This window comes from Larus michahellis, chromosome 25 (genome assembly GCF_964199755.1).
Source record: "Larus michahellis chromosome 25, bLarMic1.1, whole genome shotgun sequence".
NCBI lineage: Eukaryota > Metazoa > Chordata > Aves > Charadriiformes > Laridae > Larus > Larus michahellis.
The window spans coordinates 3,420,468-3,439,834 of NC_133920.1; positions in this window are offsets into that span (position 1 = coordinate 3,420,468).

Consider the following 19,367-nt stretch of genomic DNA (forward strand, 5'->3'; position numbering starts at 1 on the left):
TTCGCGTCGTAAATTGCTTAGTCATTAGCACAACATGTTTTCTACCTTCTCAGTTCCCGTTTTTCCCATGTACTAATTCCATCTTCTACCACCTGTTTTGCTCTTAATCTAATCTCTCATAGTAGGGAGGCTGGCTCACGTGACCATTTTCTCTCAGACACATTCCTACAGGGGGACTCTTCTGTTGTGGGGTTGTTGAGGGTCAAAGAACAGCAGGTGCCAATTGCTACCACAACGGTGCATCGGTGGCAATATTGCACTAACCGAGACTCTCTGATTGCATCCATAAGCTGATCCGTCAACTAGAGGTTGAAGGAGTGATCAGCAAAACTTGCTCACCCTTTAACAGTCCCATATGGCCAGTGAGGAAATCTAATGGAGAGTGGAGGCTATCTGTAGACTATCGTGGCCTGAATGATGCCACGCTACCGCTAAGCGCTGCCGTGCCGGACATGCTAGAACTGCAGTACGAACTGGAGTCCAAGGCAGCCAAGTGGTATGCCACGATTGATATCGTGAATGCATTCTTCTCAATCCCTTTGGCAGCAGAGTGCAGGCCTCAGTTTGCTTTCACTTGGAGGGGCGTCCAGTACACCTGGAATCGACTGCCCCAGGGGTGGAAACACAGCCCCACCATTTGCCATGGGCTGGTCCAGACTGCACTGGAACAGGGTGAGGCTCCAGAACATCTGCAATCCATCGATGACATCATTGTATGGGGAAACACAGCAGAAGTTTTTGAGAAAGGGAGTAAAACAGTCTGAATCCTTCTGAAAGTGGGTTTTGCCATAAAACGAAGTAAGGTCAAGGCACCTGCGCAGGAGATCCAGTTTTTAGGAATAAAATGGCAGGATGGATGCCACCAGATCCCAATGGATGTGATCAACAAAATAGCAGCTATGTCTCCACCAACTGGTAAAAAGGAAACACAGGATTTCTTAGGCATTGTGGGTTTTTGGAGAATGCATATCCCACATTACAGACTAATAGTAATCCCTCTCTATCAAGTAACCCGGAAGAAGAATGATTTTAAATGGGGTCCTGAGCAATGACAAGCTTTTGAACAAATCAAACAGGAAACAGTCCATGCAGTGGCCCTGGGGCCAGTCCGGGCAGGACAAGACGTTGAAAACGTGCTCTACAGCGCAGCCGGGGAGAACGGCCCTACCTGGGGCCTCTGGCAGAAAGCACCAGGGGAGACCCAAGGTCGACCCCTGGGGTTTTGGAGGAGTCGGGGATCCACAGGATCTGGATCTTTTTCTGTTGGAGTGTCTGCTACACTCCAACAGAAAAAGAGATCTTGGCAGCATATGAAGGGGTTCGAGCTGCTTCGGAAGTAGTTGGCACAGAAGCACAGCTCCTCCCAGCACCTCGACTGCCGGTGCTGGGCTGGATGCTCAAAGAAAGGGTCCCCACCACACATCATGTAACTGATGCCACATGGAGTAAGTGGATTGCACTGATCACGCAGCGAACTCGAATGGGAAACCCCAGTCGCCCAGGAATTCTGGAAGTGATCACGGACTGGCCAGAAGGCAAAGATTTCGGAATGTCACCCGGGGAGGAGGTGACACGTGCAGAAGAGCCCCCACCATATAATAAACTGCCAGAAAATGGGAAGAAATATGCCCTGTTCACTGATGGGTCCTGCCGGATGGTGGGAAAGCATGGAAAGTGGAAGGCTGCTGTGTGGAGTCCTACACGACAAGTTGCAGAGGCCAGTGAAGGACAAGGTGAATCGAGGCAGTTTGCAGAGGTGAAGGCTATTCAGCTGGCTTTGGCCATTGCCGAGCGAGAAAAATGGCCAGTACTTTATCTCTACACTGACTCATGGATGGTGGCAAATGCTCTGTGGGGGTGGCTACAGCAGCAGAAGCAGGGCAACTGGCAGCGCAGAGGCAAACCCATCTGGGCTGCTGAACTATGGCAAGATATTGCTGCCCGGATAGAGAAGCTGGTTGTGAAAGTACGCCCCGTAGATGCCCATGTACCGAAGAATAGGGCCACGGAGGAACATCAGAACAACCAGCAGGTGGATCGAGCTGCTAGGATTGAAGTGGCTCAGGTGGATCTGGACTGGCAACATAAGGGTGAAGTCTTCATAGCTCGATGGGCCCATGACTCCTCAGGCCATCAAGGGAGAGATGCGACATATAGATTGGCTCGTGACCGAGGGGTGGACTTGACCATGGACACTGTTGCACAGGTCATCCATGAATGTGAGACATGCGCTACAATCAAGCAAGCCAAGCGTTTGAAGCCTCTTTGGTATGGAGGGCGATGGCTGAAATATAAATATGGGGAGGCCTGGCAGATTGATTATATCACACTGCCACAAACCCGTCAAGGCAAGCGCCATGTGCTCACAATGGTGGAAGCAACCACCGGATGGCTGGAAACATACCCTGTGCCCCATGCCACTGCCCGGAACACTATCCTGGGCCTTGAAAAGCAAGTCCTGTGGCGACATGGTACCCCAGAGAGAACTGAGTCGGACAACGGGACTCATTTCGGAAACAGCCTCATAGACACCTGGGCCACAGAACATGGCATTGAGTGGATGTATCACATCCCCTGTCACGCACCAGCCTCTGGGAAGATAGAACGATACAATGGACTGTTAAAAACTACACTGAGAGCAATGGGTGGTGGGACTTTAAAACATTGGGATGCACATTTAGCAAAGGCTACCTGGCTAGTTAACACCAGGGGATCTACAAATGGGGCTGGCCCTGCCCAAGTGGCAGTTTTGAAACTCCCACATACCGTAGAAGGGGATAAAGTCCCCGTAGTACTCATGAAGAATATGCCAGGGAAGACAGTCTGGGTCAGTCCTGCCTCAAGCAAAGGCAAACCCATCCATGGGCCTGCTTTTGCCCAAGGGCCTGGGTGCACTTGGTGGGTGATGCGGAAGGATGGGGAAGTCCGATGTGTACCTCATGGGGATCTGATTTTGGGTGAGAATAGCCAATGAATCAAATTGTATGTTGTTAATTGCTAAGTAACACTGTCACTGTATGTCCTCATTACTATAACTGCTATCAGTTGTACTACGAGTAAGGCACAGGGGTGATGGGATCAGAACTGACCTCAGCAGCTGGCGCCCAGCAACTTCCTCAAGATCTACATCTTCAGCCCACGCACTGTGGGCATGAGCCACGCCGGATGCACCCGTCACAAGCTCCGACAATACAGCATGCAAGAGGCCAGCACCACCCAGCATCTCACCTGTCCTGAGAGACTCTTCTAACAGATGGAGCCCAAAGCTCCATCAAAGATGAAAAGAACTCAATGGACACCTTGGAGGGATGGCCCATAAACTAAGGGCATTATATCTGCATGAATATATATGTGTATATATATATATGGCAGGGGAAAGTGGTGGCAATTCATTGGAACCTGTAAGATCTGGGCCATACCATAGATGGTACGGACTAAGGGGTGGATAATGTCCTGGTTCCAGCCGGGATAGGGTTAATTTTTCCTGGTATTCCACGCCATGTGAGCCACGCCCACCCTGAGCTGCCGGGGGAGGGGGCAGGAAGTTGCCACTTGGAGCGGGCTGGGGTGGCCTGGGTCTGGTCAGGGAGCAGTGGTTCCATAATCCTGTTTGTATATTCCTCTATCCGTGTTATTGTTGGTGTTTCTTGTTCCCTTTGCTGTTCTGTTAAACTGCCTGTGTCTCAACCCAAGAGTCTTGCCTTTTTCTTCCAATTCTTCCTGTATTGGGAATGCCCGAGCAAGCGGCACGTGGTTCTTTGTTGCTGTCTGAGGCTAAACCACGACACTGAAGTCACTCAAACTCCACCTTGAAGGTAAAAAATAGTATAAAAATAGCCCAAGAAAGGGGCGGCATGAGGGAAGACACCATCGTGAACAAGCCAAGGAGGACTCCATCACAGACTGCCTTTGGCTTCTGGGACCAGTCAACGGGCTGAACCTCTCTATCTGTTGCTTAAATAAACCGCACTGTTTAAGTAGCTGGTCGTTTCAGTTTCTCACTGAACGCGACCAGAGACTCGAGAGTGGCCGTGCTGGTTCATGAGCACAACTAGACTGAAGGCGCAGCCCACTATTAGTGTATCCAAATCGTAACAGTTTAATACATATTAAAACATGACTGGACTGATAGTGGTGAACTGGGCATCACTCAGAACTTAAACCCAGCCGCACCCGGCCTCCCGCCTCGGTGAGGAGTGTTAGAACGCAAGGGGGTTTATTTCTTGACAGAACCATTTTGCCTCTTACTGCAACACCCTAAAAGTGGGGTACAGCCACCATAACGCTCCCAGTATTGGGAACCTGATACCATAATGCCCCTATGGTATTAGGGGCATTAATAATAATTAGGGGACGTAATAGGGACGGCTCCGCGTCCTCAGGCTGGTGCGTCCCCGGGTCCCCCAGCGTCCCCTCACCCCCCACGGGCCCTCCTCACGTCCCCCGGGTACCCTCAGACCCCCGAGCACCCACAGCCCCCTCAGCGCCACCGGGTCCCCCTCAGCGCCCCAGTGTCCCCTCAGCCGCACCCCCCCAACGTCTGCCCAGCCTCTCCAATGTCCCCTCAACACCCCCATGTCCCCTTAAACACCCTCTGGCTGCCCTCAGGCCCCTTCGCCCCTGCTAATGTCACTTCAGCCACCCAAAATGTCCCCTTAGACACCCCCCCAATGTCCCCTCAGCCTCCTGTAGCCCCTTGCCAATGTCCCCCTAGCCACACCATGTCCTCTTTAACTCACTCTGGGGCCCCTCATTCCCCCAAGGCCCCACAATGTCCCCTCAGCTCCCCCATGCCCCTTCGGCCCCCCAGATGTCACATCAGTCCCCACTGGGTCCCCTTAGACCCCCCCCAATGTCCCTTCAGCCCCCCCATACTCCCCCAAGTATCCTCTGAACCCCATATGTCCCCTTAGACCCCACCAGTGTCCCCTCAGCCACCCCCAATGTCCCCTCAACCCCTCCATGTCCCCTTAGACCCCCTCTGGGTCCCCTCAATGTTCCAGTAGCCCTCCCAATCTCCCGTCAGCCCCATGGCAGGGATTAGGACCCCCCCTCGCACGGCAGGACCCCCAGGAGGTGTTGCGGGGGCACCCCTAATAACACTCCCCCAAGTAATTAACAGCTGCTTTTAATTGGGGGGCGGGGCAGAGGATCACGGGAGTTTGGTCAAGCTTGGCGGAGGGGACCCAGGCATCTGGGAGGGGGTGACCCCTGCCCTGTGTTTGGTGACAACTCTCAGGCGACCCAGGCATCCAGGAGCAGTGACCCAGGGGAGCGGGATGGGGGGAGGACCCAGGCGTCCAGGATCCCCAAGTCCCTGTAGGGTGTCCCCCCACCCCTATGGGTGCCAGAGCCCCCTCCCCACCCCTTAGATGCCCCTTCCCCCATAGGGTGCCAGTGTCCCCTTCCCCACCCCTTAGGGACCCCCTCAAATCCCTATGGGTGTAACCACCTTCCCCATCCCTATGGGTACCCCCCTTACCCTATAGGGTGCCCCCATACCCCATAGAGTGACACCGCTGCCCTATAGGGTGCCAGCCCCACACTGTCATGGGTGTCAGTGTCTATAGAGTGCCACCCACATCCCATAGGGTGCCACCACCCCTCTCCCCACACCCCCATAGGGTGGCCCCCTGCCATGGGTGCCAGCCCCCCCCTTCCCCCCACTGTAGGGTGCCACCCCTGCCCCGACAGGCGCCCTCCATTGCATGTGGGGTGTGCCTCCCCCCCACCATGGGATTCCCCCCCAAGGTGCCCCCATAAGCCCCCTCTCTCCCCCTCCCAGCCCTGCCATCCTGCTCCTGCTGGCCCTCAGCACCTTCAGCCCGCTCTAGCCATGGGTGTCGGCCCCTCCTTGCTCACTCAGCCCCCTGCAGGCCCTGTGTGCAGGCAGCGTGGTGGGGTCGGTGACCTTCAATGAGAATGGGGACGCCCCGGGGTGCTATGACATCTTATAGTTCTGGGGTGGCAATGGCAGCAGCACCTACTGGGCAGTGGGACAGTGGGTGCAGGGGCTGAGCCTGCAGGTGAGTTCCCCCTGGATGCCTGGGTCCCCATGGGTGCCCCTCCAGGGTCTTGTGAGTGCGCCCATGGTCAACTGGGTGCCACCTCCTGAATGCCTAGGTCCCCATGGGAGCCCCCTGCTATGATCTTCTGGGAGCCCTCTGTAGTCAACTGGGTCCCATGGGTGCCCCTCCATGTTCTCCTGGTGGGCCCCCCCATGGTCAGCTGGGTGCTCTTCCTGGATATATGGGTCCTCTGTGGGTGGGGTGGGATGTGCATGGGGGAGTTTTCTCCTGGATGCCTGTGACCCTATAGGTGCTTCCCCTGGATCTCCTGGTGGGACTCCATGGTGTCCTGGTGGATTCCCATGGTCATCTGGGTTCCTTGGGGGAGGTTCTTCCTCTGGGTCCTCGTGATGGGTGGGGTGGGATGTCCACATAGGGTGAGATGTCCAGAGGGAGTGTTCTCCTCCTGGATGCCCAGGCTGGGCACCCGCGCCCTACCAAAACTCTTCTTGGGCTTGGGGATGAGCCTCACCTACACCACACTCCTCACCAAGACCAACATGATCTACAGGATCTTAAAGCAGAGTGAGTCATGGAGGGACACGGAGGTTTTGGAGGACGCGGGAGACCGCGGGGGGACAGGAGTCCAGGGAGGAACCCATGAGTTGAGGTTGAGGGACGTAGGATGGTGTTCCACCTACCCCATGCTCCTTACCAAGACCAACCACATCTAATCTGTCTTCAAGGAAGGTGAGTTATGGGGGAAACCAAGAGTTCTGGAGGACGCAGGAGATCAAGAAGGACTCAGGAGTCCATGTTGTGGGGAGGATTTTGGGTCGCGGGTCAAGAGTTTGGGTGGAGGGTCAGGAGGGATGTAGGATGGAGTTCTGGAGGACCCAGGTGTCCGGGAAGGGGACCCAAGCATGTGAGGCTCAAGCAAACCAAGGGGATGGAGGCATATGGGCTGGTTCCTTCTCCTCCTGTAGGGAGGAATCTCGATGTTTGGGGGTGGATCCATGTGTCTGAAAAGGAACCCAGGCATCTGGGCACCCCATGCTCTTCTCTTGATTGTCCTCCCCCCCCACCACCCCTGGCAAATGGTCGGTGACCCCTCCCCGTTTCATCAGCCCCATCTCCCAACTTGTCATCACCTTCACCTTGAGCAGCCTCTAACTGATGGCTGCTCCCATTTGGCTCCTCCTTTGCTCTCCTCACTCCCTCATCAACTAGAAGATGGGTTGAATCCCCAACCCTGAAGATGCCCATGGTGTCCCTAGGTGTGACATAGCCAAAGGTGGCACCTTGGGCTGATTGGCCTATGCCCTTCTTCTCATGTTGACCTGCACCGTCTATGCTGTCAAAGCACGGGGGGTCTCCGAGGCCTTCAGTGAAGCCAAACCCATCGGCTTCACCATGTACACCACCTGCATCGTCTGGTTGGCCTTCAGCCCCACCTTCTTCACCACCCAGTCAGCCAAGAGGGTGACGACATTTCGGGGGGATCTCAGGAGATGGAGGAGGTGTGATCTTGGGGATATACAAGAGGTTGGGGAGACCCAGGACGTTGGAAGTGAGTGTCTATGGGGGAAGCCAAGGGGCTTGGAGTGACAGAGGAGATCGGGGAGGTGGGAGGGAGATGGGTGACTGTGGGGGAACTCAAGAGTTTGGGGGAACCCAGGACTTTGGGGGGACCCAAGAGGTTGGGGACAGGCAGAAGATGGTGGTCTGGGGGTGGACCGGGAGTTGGGTGGACCCAGGGGTTTGGCAGGGACACAGGTGTTCCGGGAGTCGGGTTTTGGGGGGACCCAGGGGGTTGGGAACAGGGGTGTCTGGGGAGACCGAGGTGTTCAGGGGGGACCCAGAGGTTTGGGAGGACCCAGGAGATCGGTGAGTTGGATTGTGGCCCCTCCTGCACCATCCCCCCACTCCACCCCCACCCCCCCTGCAATCTTCCAGCCTCCCACAAACCCTCATGCAAGGCCTCGTGTGAATCTTCGTGTGAATCTCTGTGCGAGCCCTCGTGCAAGCCCCCTCGTGCACTGCCCCCCATCCCCTCTGCACTGCCCCACCCCCGAGTCCAACCCTCCACCCCTCCCCAAAACCCCAACCACCCCCAGGGACCCTTGTGTGAATCCTTGTGGAAACCCTCGTGTGAATCCTTGTTCAGGACCCCCGCACGCACACCCCCCGGCACTCCCCCTCCCTCCAAATGCCCCCTCAACCCCCTCCTTCATCCCCTAAATCACCGCTCCCCCCCAGCACCCTACAACAAGCCCTCGTGGAAATCCTTGTTGAAGGCCTCGTGCAAAAATGCCTTGTGCGACATCCATTCCCTTCCCCACCCCCAAATACCCCCTCAAACCTGTCCCCCACACCCCAATCCCCCCACAAATCCTTGTGCAAACCCTTGTGTGAATCCTTGTGCAAGGCCTCAGTGCGAATCCTCCTGCCAGCCCCCTCCTGTACCACCCCCCCAAATCCCCCCTCGACCCCTTTCCCAAGACCTCTAACACCCAGCCCTGCAGGATCCCTCGTGCGAGCCCTCGCGCAAATACTACCGCGAGCCCCCTCGTGTGCCACCGCCCCCTCCCTCACCTCCCAAATCTCTCTCCCCTCCCCCACCCCCACCCTTCCCCACTCCCTTATGAACCCTTTTCTGAACCCTCCTGCAAACTCTTGTGCAAACTTGTGGGAACACTCAGGTACCATCATCCACCCCTCCCCCACCTCCAAATCTCTGCCAGCCCCTCCCCCACCTTCCAACCCCTCCCAACCCCCCTGCAAACCCTTGTGACAGCCCCCACCCCGCCCACCTCCCTCTCCCCTCCCCCCAACAGCCCCTCCCCCACTTCCCTACTTCCCCTCTCCCAACCCCCGCAGTCCCCTGTGAACCCTTGTGCGAATCAGCATGCAAGGCCTCGTGCAAACCCCCTCCCCCCTTCCCAAATCCCCCCTCAACCCCGTCCCCCACATCCTCCAACACCCCCCGCTCTCCCTAACACAAGCCCTTGGGGAACTTGTCCTTCAAACCCTCGGGCAAAACCCCCTTGGACGACATCCACCGCCTCCCCTGCCCCCAAATGCCCCCTCACGCCCCTACCCCACCACCCCAGCCCTCCCTGCCAAACCTCATGCCAACCCTCGCGCAAGCCTCCTCCTTCGCCACCCCCTATATCCCCCTTGAACCCCCCCCTTCACCCTCCAAATTGCCCTCAAACCCCTCCCCCGTGCCCCTTCCCCCTACAGCACCCCATGAACTGTCGTGTGAACCCTCGTGCAGGGCCCCGTGCGAATCCTTGTGCAAAGCCTCGTTCCAGCCCCCTTATGCGCCACCACCCACCTCCTGCCCCCCCCTCCCAAAACGCCTCCTGTGAACCCTCGTGTGAGGCCTCGTGCAAAATCCCAACCCCACGCCATCATCCCCCTATGAGCCCTCGGGCAAGGTCTTGTGTGAGCCCCCTCCTGCCCCACCCCCCCCCACCTACCCCCAACACACCCCAAATCCCCCCCCACTACCCACAACACCCCCAGACCCCTACGAACACTCATGCAAACCCTCGTGCAAAGTCCCCTTGTGTGACATCTACCTCCACTCCCCCAGCCCCTAAACCCCACCTCAGCCCCCTCCCCACACCCCAGTCTTCCACCCCCCACGAGCCCTCGTGCGAACGCTCACATACCATCACCCGCCCCCTCCCACACCCCCCAAATTCCCCCTCAAATCCCACCCCCCAAGCCCCCCCGACCCCTATAAGCCCTTGTGCAAACACTCGTGTGAGCCCCCTCCCCTACCCCCCGACACCCCCAGCTCCTGGTGAACCCTGGTGCGAGGCCTTGTGCGAATCCTCCTGCAAAACCCCCTCATGGGCCACCGTCCATCCCACTCCCCCCTCCCCCATGCCCTAAGTCCCCCCTCAACCCCCTCCCCAGCCCCTACAAACCCTCGTGCGAATCTTTGTGTGAGCCCCCTCCTGCCTCACCCCCAGCTCCCACACCCCTCCCCCACCCCCAAATCCACCCCACCCCGTCCCAATCCCCTCTAAGCCCCTCCCCCAACCCCCCCAGTCCCCTAGGAACCGCCATGTGAGTCCTTGTGCGAGGCCTCGAGCAGAATCCCAATCCCACGCCACCAGTCCTGCTACGAACCCTAGTGCAGGGTCTCGTGCAAGCCCCCCCGTACCCCACGTCCTACCCCTCCCACCCCAAATCTCCCCTTCCACCCTCTCCCCCACCCCTGAAACACCCCCAGCCCTACAAACCCTACAAACTCTTGTGCGAGTCCATGTGCAAAATACCCTAAATGCCACCATCCCCCCTCCCCAGCCTCTGAACCCCCCCAAACCCTTGTGCAAACCCACCACCCACACCCCCCAAATTCCATCCAAAAACCTCCCCCAGCCCCCTACAAACCCTCGTGAAAATCCTCCTGCGACCCCCTCATGTGCCAACCCCCAACCTCTCCCCCCACCCCCGAATCCACCGTGAACCCCCTGCCCCACCCCTTCAAACTCCTTACAAAGCCTCGTACAAATCCTCGTGCAAACGCTCATCTACCGTTATCCACCCCCTCCCCGACCCCCCAAAATCCCCCTCAAATCCCTCCCTCACCCCCTCAACCCCCCCAGCCCCCTATGAACTCTTGTGCAAACACTCGTGTGAGACCCCTCCCCTACCCCCCAACCTTCCAGCTCCCCACAAAACCTTGTGCAAACCCTCGTGCAAACCCTTGTGCAAGCCCCTCCTGTGCCACCCTCCCCAAATCCCCCCTCACCCCCTCCCCCACCCCACCACGAACACTTGTGCAAACCCTCGTGCAAACCCTTGTGCAAACGCTCCTGGGAATGCTCCCCCAGCCTCTCAACCCGCCCGAACCTTCGTGTGAACTCACCACCCCCCTCACACGTGTCCCCCCTCAACCCCCTCCCCCACCCTCTACAAACACTTGTGTGAATCCTGCAAGGGCTTGTGTGAATCCTCATGGGAGCCCTCCTCACGCACTTCCCCCCCCTACTCACCCCCACCCCCCGCCCCCTCCCAACCCCCCAAACCCCTCCCCCACCCCATCAAGTGCCCGCTCAGCCCCCGACGCACCCTCGTGCAAACCTTTGTGCAATACCCACCACGCATCAACGCCCACCCCACCCTGTGCCCCTGATCCCCCACCACCCACCTCCCCCGCCCCCTCATTTCCCCCCAGCCCCTGAAGAGCCCTCGAACAAACCCTGGTGTGAGGCCTTGTGCAAATCCTCGTGCCAAGTCCTGGTGTAAGAAAGGCAGGTATTGCTTTTGCAGAGGAGAAAAGCCGTTTCCATTGGAGGTGACACGATAAGGGAATGACTAAGACAAAGAGGCTCCAGCAAAGGCTTGTAGAACATCTCTTATCACACAGACAAAAGGACAAACTGATTCCTCCTGGATTAGTGTCTAGAAGGGGAGTCAAACATTTAACCAGGGCTAATGACATTGAGCAATCTTTTACCAAAAAGGAAAGAAATAAACTAGTCAAATAATCCCTTTGGGTGTAGCATAAAGAGAAGTAAACAGAGGCAGGACACCCGGGAAGAATTTTAGGCGCCTCGAATAGACTGTGAACCCTGGAGTACCCAACCAATGGGAAACAGGGGAGGGAAAAATTCGGCCGGGATTAGGGAATAAAAAGGTGTGTTTCAAGAACTGGAAGTGTGCCTACTTGCTAGGTCACCCGCTCTTGCAAGAACGTGAATAAAAATGTGCTTCACAGAGGATTCTGCCTGACCCTATTTCATTCGGACCGGAACTTATTTCTCACAATCTGGGGGCTCATCCGGGAGCAGAAGTCATCTTCTTGGGAGTCCCTGTCGCCGAAGGATGGGAAGACGCGTCCCGTTGATTTCAATGGTCTCATGGATCGTCAGTGGGGATTCCGGGAGGAATCGACTAAGATCTCGAGACCCAGTTGGACGGCAAACTCTGTGAAGCACAGGGGGAGAAGGGGTAGGTGCAGTAGGCACAGAGAGTGCGACCAGGCAACTCCATGCACGGACCAAGGTAAGGAAAATCGGACTGTTAAAGTATTGCCTTGGTGGTCGGGACGTTCTAAGAGACTTGTGTGTGAGTGACTGAGACGTACTGCGGTACGAAGCGAGTGTGGAGTCCGGATCCGCGGTTCTGTAGTCCCGCGAGGGGCGCAGCTGGAGACGGACGAAGCGAAAGGAAGGGGTGTAAGAAAAGTCTGTGTTCAGAATGGGAAATAAGGATTCTAGGCCTAGGAATGAAAAAGGGGATACTACTAAAGACCCTGGGAACATTCCCCCAGACAGTCCTTTAGGGGAGAATGTTGAGGTTTCGGAATGATTCTTCTTGTACCAAGGGATAAAGGTAGAAAGAAAATGATTTGTTTTGCTCAGACCGCATCCTGGAGGGGCCGGGCGTGGATGGGGTGGCCGTGGACATTCTGGGAAGGGTCTCAGGGGTGTCCTAGGGGTCCTGTGTCTGTCTTAGAGGATCCCAGAGGTGTCCCAGGGGGGACATGTTTGCATTTGCATTTGAATTTGTTTGGACCAAAGAACCCATAACACCTCCTAGTATATTTTGGCCCAAATTTGGATCTGATGAAGACTGGGTCTGTCAGACTTTAAACATGTATGTGAATAATAAGGAATAATAAGGAATTAGAAGAAGGTGAATATGCTTTTTGCTGGGTCAAGATGAATAGATTCAGGATTCGGGGATGCCCAAATCCATTTTATATGTTCCCAGCCCAGACTGTCGGTGATGTTTCAATTGACAAAGAAACTGAATCCCCGAAGTGGGACCCCCTAGACTGTTACTTGGGGGCGAGGAAGAGGGGTGAATAACAGGGGACGAGGACTGCCCCGACCACTCCTACCAGCAGCTCGGGGTTCACCGGCAGGGTGTTATCATTGTGGGAAAATAGGCCATTTGAGGCAGGAGTGCCCTGACTTGAGAAGGGAGGAACGAGTGTTGTCGTTGATGGATTTTGATTATGTAGCATAGGGAAGTCAGGGGTTCCCCAGCTCGAGGTCCCACCGGGAACCCTTGATAAATTTAAAGGTGGGACCTCAGGAAGAGGAAGCAGTCGTCTTAGTCGATACTGGAGCTTCTAGAACTTCTTTGAATTTTATACCCCAAGGGGCAAAATTGTCTAATCAATGAATAGTTGTGTCAGGAATAAAGGGTGAAGGTCTCTCAGTCCCTGTTTTTGAACCCATGATTGTGGGAAGCGAAACTGAAAAAGTGATGGGAACTCTGTTATACATACCAGAAGCTGGGAGTAACCTCCTAGGTAGGGATCTTATCACTGGTTTAGAATTAAAGATAGAAACTTTAAGAGAACAGGTAACGGTATCTATGAAGTTGCTAACAGAACAGGATGAGCAAAAGATAAGTCCTGAGGTATGGGTGAGTGAAGGGAACCGAGGAGGGTTAAAAATAGAACCCCTCAGGGTAAAACTCATTCTGCATTCAAATGTGATTCGACAAAAGCAGTACCCAGTTCCCCTTGAGGGAAGGCGAGGGCTGCAGCCAGTAATACAAGCACTAGACAAAGATGGGTTAATAGAACCCTGTATGTTCCCTTTTAACACTCCGATCCTGCCAGTACGAAAAACGGATGGTTCATATCGCTTAGTGCAAGACTTGAGAAAGGTTAATGAAATAGTGCAGGCACGACATCTGGTGGTCCTGAATCCCTATACCCTAATGAGTAAAATTTCTCATCGTCATAAATGGTTTAGTGTAGTGGATTTAAAAGATGCTTTTTGGGCTTGTCCTCTAGATGAAGGGAGCAGAGATCTATTTGCATTTGAATGTGAAGATCCAAATACAGGGAGAAAGCAACAATATAGATGGACAGTGCTACCACAGGGATTTACAGAATCTCCTAATTTGTTTGGGCAAGTGTTAGAACAAGTGCTTGAACAATTCAAACATCCGTCGGGAATAGCCCTGCTTCAGTATGTGGATGATTTGTTAATCTCGGGAGAAGAAGAAAACAAAGTAAAAGAAGCTACCAATGAGTTATTAAATTTTTTAGGTCAGCAGGGGTTAAGAGTCTCAAAAACAAAATTACAGTATGTAGAATCAGAAGTGAAATATTTAGGACATTTGATTAGTGAAGGAAGCCGCAAGATAAGTCCTGAAAGGATTAAAGGAATAGTGGAATTACCCTTGCCTGAGACCAAAAAGGAATTGAGAAAGTTTTTAGGATTAACCGGGTACTGCAGGCTGTGGATAGAAGGGTATGCACAAAGGACTAAAGGACCGTATTCTAAATTATTAGTAGATGAACCAAATATACTAAGATGGACAGAGGAAGAGAAAAATTTGATATGCGAATTAAAGCAAAGCCTAATAACTGCTCCAGTTTTAGCTTTACCATCCTTGGAGAAACCATTTCAGTTGTTTGTGACTGTAGAAAAAGGGGCTGCACTGGGAATATTATCTCAAGAATGGGGGGATAAATGACAGCCAGTAGCATATTTGTCAAAGCTTCTAGACCCAGTTTCTCGAGGATGGCCCGAATGTGTGCAGGCAGTAGCCGCTACTGCTTTATTAGTAGAAGAAAGCAGGAAGCTTACCTTTGGGGGAATGATAGAAGTTAGCACCTCCCACCAAGTCAAAACCATTTTAGCCCAAACTGTGGGAAAATGGCTAACTGATTCAAGAATACTGAAGTATGAAGGAATTTTAATTGAAAAGGATGATTTGATTTTAACTACCAGCCCTTGCCTTAACCCAGCGAGCTTTTTGTGAAAAAATAGAGGCAAAGGATGAAGAACTTACACACGAATGCATAGATGTAATTGAGTACCAGATGTAATTGAGTACCATACGATCTGACTTAAGGGAAGAACCCCTATCTGGGGGTCTTCATTTGTTCGTAGATGGTTCTTCAAGAGTGAAAGGAGGAAAGAGGTGTAATGGATATGCGGTGGTGCATGGAGTGAGTTAACTGTGGAATTTGGATAATGAGGTGAAGTCTCTGTGCTCAAAGAGCAATTCAGACTGGCTTTGCTATCTCTTGTGCAGCCCAGGGGAGTGAAGGCCTGTCTGGCTATCACAGGATTCATAAATGGTAGTCTTGGGGAGCCAGGACAGCCCTGCTTTTTGTCAGCAGAGACAGTAAAATCAAGATAACAGAGCCACCCCTGTCCCCTCTACGAACCCTCGTGCAAACACCTACCACCATCCATCCCATCCCGCAACCCCCAAATTCCCCTCAAATCCCTCCCCCAACCCCCCATCCCCCATGAACCCTTGTGCAAACACTCGTGTGAGCCCCCTCCCCAGCCCCCCAACACTCCCAGCCCCTGACTCTTTGCACGAGGGTTTGCACGAACCCTGATGTGAATCCTCATGTGAGTCTCCTCACCCACCACCCCCCTCTCCCACCCCTAAATCCTCTGCAATTCCCCCCTGAAACCCCTCCCCCACCCTTTCAAACCACCTGCGAACCCTCCTGCAAATCCTCCTCCAAAAGCTCCTCATGTGCCACCCCCTCCCCACCTCCAAAATCCCAAATCCCCCTTCAAAGCCCTCCCCCACCCTTCAATCTCCCAGCCCCCCACAAACCCTTGTGCAAGCCCTTGTGCAAGGTCTCGTGCGAATCCTTGAGTGAATCTTTGTGCGAGCCCTTGTGCCAACACCCCCGTGCACCGGCACCCGTCCCCCTCTGCACTCCCCACCCGCCCAGCCCCTCCTCAACCCCTCCCCAACCACCCCCCAGCCCCCTACCACGAGCCCTCCTGGAAATCCTCATTCCAACCCTTGTGAAAAAAGCCCTCACAGGACACCTTCCCCCCTCCCCTTCTCCCAAATCCCCACTAAACCCCCTCCCCCACCACCCCAACCCCCTCCTACAAACCCTCCTGTAAATCCTTGTGCGAACTCCTGTGCAAGTCCTCGTGAAGGCCCTTCATGTGCCACCCCCAAATCCCCCCTTTTCCCACACCTCCAACCTCCCCCACCCGTACGAGCCCCTGTGCAAACCCTCGTGCAAATGCTCGCGTACCATCCTCCACTCCCTCCCCAACCCCTAAATCCCGCCTAACCCCTCCCCCACCCGCCTCCCATCCCTCCCCAGCCCCCTGCAAATCCTTGTGCAAATCCTCGTGTGAGCCCCCTTGTTCCCAACCCCCAGCTCCCCAACCCCAAAATCCTGTACCTCTCCCAACCTGCGGCCCCCCCAGCCCCCCGCAAACTCTTGTGCGAGTTGTCGTGCAAGGCCTTGCACAAATTCTCCTGCGAATCCTTGGGAAAGTCCCCTCATGTCCTGCCGTCCACCCCCATTCCCACCCCCGGAGCCCCCTTAACCCCTCTACTACATCCTCCCACCCCCCACGAATCCTCGTGCAAATCCTTGTGCGAGCCCCCTCCTGTGCCATCACTCACCCTGTCCCCCCTCTTCCTCCCCTCAAACCCACCCTCAAACCTCTCCCCCACACCCCCTGAAAAACCCTCATGTGAACCCCCATGCAAAACCTGCTCTTACGCTCTCCACACCCCTCCCCCACCCCTAAAATCCCCCCCAAACCCCTACCCACCCCCAAAACCCCCTCATTCCTCTACGAACCCTTGTTTGAAGCCTCATGCGAATCCTTGTGCAAAATGCCCTAAAGTCTCACCACCCCCTTCCCCCCTCCCCAGCTTCTCAACCCCCCCAAACCCTTGTTTGAACCCACCACCCACCCCCCCATTCCCCAAAGCCCCTCCCCTACCTCCAACCCCCTACAGACCCTTCTGTGAACCCTCGTGCAAATCCTTGTGCGAGCTCCCTCATGTGCCAACACCTGACCTCTCCCCCTCCCCACCCCCAAATCCCCCGTGAAACCCCTCCCCCACCCCTTCAAGCCCCCTGTGGAGCCTTGTGCGAACCCTCGTGCAAACCCTCACGTACCATCATCCACCCCCTCCCCAGGCCTCAAATCCCTGCCAGCCCCTCCCCCCCTCCACCTCCCCATGAACCCTCCTGCAAACCCCCATCCCAGCCCCCACCCCACCAGCCTCCCTGCCCCCTCCCTCCCACAGCCCCTCGCCCAACCCCCATCAACCCTCGTGCAAACCATGGTGGAAGGCCTTGTGTGAACCCCCGCACACCATCATCCACAGTCCTCCCCCTTCCCCCCACCCTCCAAATCGCCCGCAAACCCCTCCCCCAGCCCCCTGCAAGGCCTCGTGCGAATCCTCGTGTGAATCTTTGTGCAAATCCTCATGTGTAAGTTGTAGTGCACCACACCCTATCCCCCTCTAAGGTCATGCCCCCCGAAACCCCCCCAACTCCTCCCCAAACCCCCCTGTCACCATGCACACCCCCCCACCCCACTCCCCAAATCCCCCTTCAACCCCCTCCCCCACATGCCCACCCCCATCCCCCTGCAACAAGTCATCGTGGAGATCCTCGTGTAAACCCTCATGCAAAACCCCCTCGTATGACCCCCCCACCCCCAAATTTTCCCTCAGACCCCTCCGCCACCACCCACATGCCCAGCGAGCCCTCACGCAAACCTCCATGTGAAGCATCTTGCAAGGCCTTGTGTGAATCATCATGCAAATCCTCGTACAAGCCCCATCATGTGCTGCCACCCAACCCCCTCCCCCCTCCCCAATCCCTCTTCCGCCCCCCAAACCCTTGTGTGAATCCTGGTGCAAGGCCTTTTGCGAATCCTCATGCAATTTCTCGTGTGAAACCCCTCGTGCGCCATAATCCACCCCCCTCCCTCCTCCCCCACCCCCAAATCCAGCATCAATCCCTCCCCCACGCCCCCAGCCCTGTGAAACCCACGAGTGAGGCCTTGTGTGAATCCTCGTGCAAATCTTCATACGAGCCGCCTCGTGTGCCCCCGCCCCCTCCCCCACCTCCCAAATCCCCCCTCAACCCCCCCATCCCCCCCGCGCCCCACAAACCCTCGTGCGGCCCTCCTCGTGCACCACTACCCAAATAAAATCTCCGACACTCCACCTGAAATGCTGCAGCTCGTTATGGAGTCCGCCCGCACCGGGACCGTGCTGGGCACGGCTGGCGATGTTCAGAGTCCAATGATTGCGGCAGAGCAGCTGAATGTCACGGGCATCGCCAGACCATGCCACGAGTTCTTAGAATCCCAGCTGAGCTTGGAAAATTGCGTCGGCATCCGGAGACTCACAGATTATTATTAGTACTGCCCCAACCTGCGAGAAGCAGCCCAGGTGTTCACCCTCCGTGGCTTCGAGGAGACGACCAGGGTGTCTGCAGAGTTTCTGGAGCGTTCCGATGGGTGAGTGTGACAGGAGGAGAGATCCCCCGTGCACCCGGCGCTGGAAATAGACTAATGTCGGCTTTCTAAACTACAAACCTAGTTTGGAGAGTGATAGTTTTGTTACGGACTTTGGTAACATCATGAGGCGCCTGCTGCCTGCCCCGTGATGTCACAAAGGGGAGCTCTGACTGCCCCGTGATGTCACAAAGGGGGGTGTTTCTCCCTGCTGTACTGTAAAAGGGGTCGCAGGCGCTGCAGGAGCAGTCAGCGGGCGCTGGCACCACAGTCTGGCGTCATCCGGGCAGACTGCAGCCTCGGCCTCTGCCACCCCAGCAGCGTTGGGGGTCCCGTCACTGGGGACGCAGGAGGTCACTGGGGATCCGCATCTCGGGACTGTGCTGGTGACTTCCGAGCGCCATGGGGTGCTCCAACATCCCTCCCCAGCTCACCTGGCTCCGCTCCTGATGCTCGTGACGAGGCTCAGTGTGGACTCTGCCATGCTGCCGACACGGCGGCTCCAGGTAGGTGGCTGCTGCACTGCACCACGCTGCATCGCAGTGCGCTGCGGCACGGGCTGGGGTGGGATGGAGTGGTGTGGCATGGCGTGGGGGGATGTGGTGGGGGGGCTGGGAGATGCTCCTGGCTCTGGCGCTGCTTGAAAGTTTGTAGGACAGCATGCTAGCGAGGTCCTTCGGTCTGCCGTCCCAGGGGAGGTGGGGGATGGAGAGTGATGCGATAGCAAAGACAAAAGGGATAGTGATGGGCTGGAAATCACCAAAGTGCCCGGGAAAGGTCAGGTAGGAATTAGGCCTTCTCCCCCCAGAAAGGTGATGGGTTCAATAGCAAAACTGAAGTGCATCTACACCAATGTATGCAATGTGGGCAACGAACAGGAGGAGCTGGAAGCCATTGTGCAGCAGCATAACTGATAGCGCTGCCATCACAGAAACATGGTGGAGCGTGACTGGAGTGCTGCATTGGATGGCTATAAACGCTTCAGGAGGGCTCCGGGGAGACCTTATAGCAGCCTTCCAGTACCTAAGGGGGCTCCGGGGAGACCTTATAGCAGCCTTCCAGTACCTAAGGGGGCTCCAGGAGAGATGGGGAGGGAGTCTTGATCAAG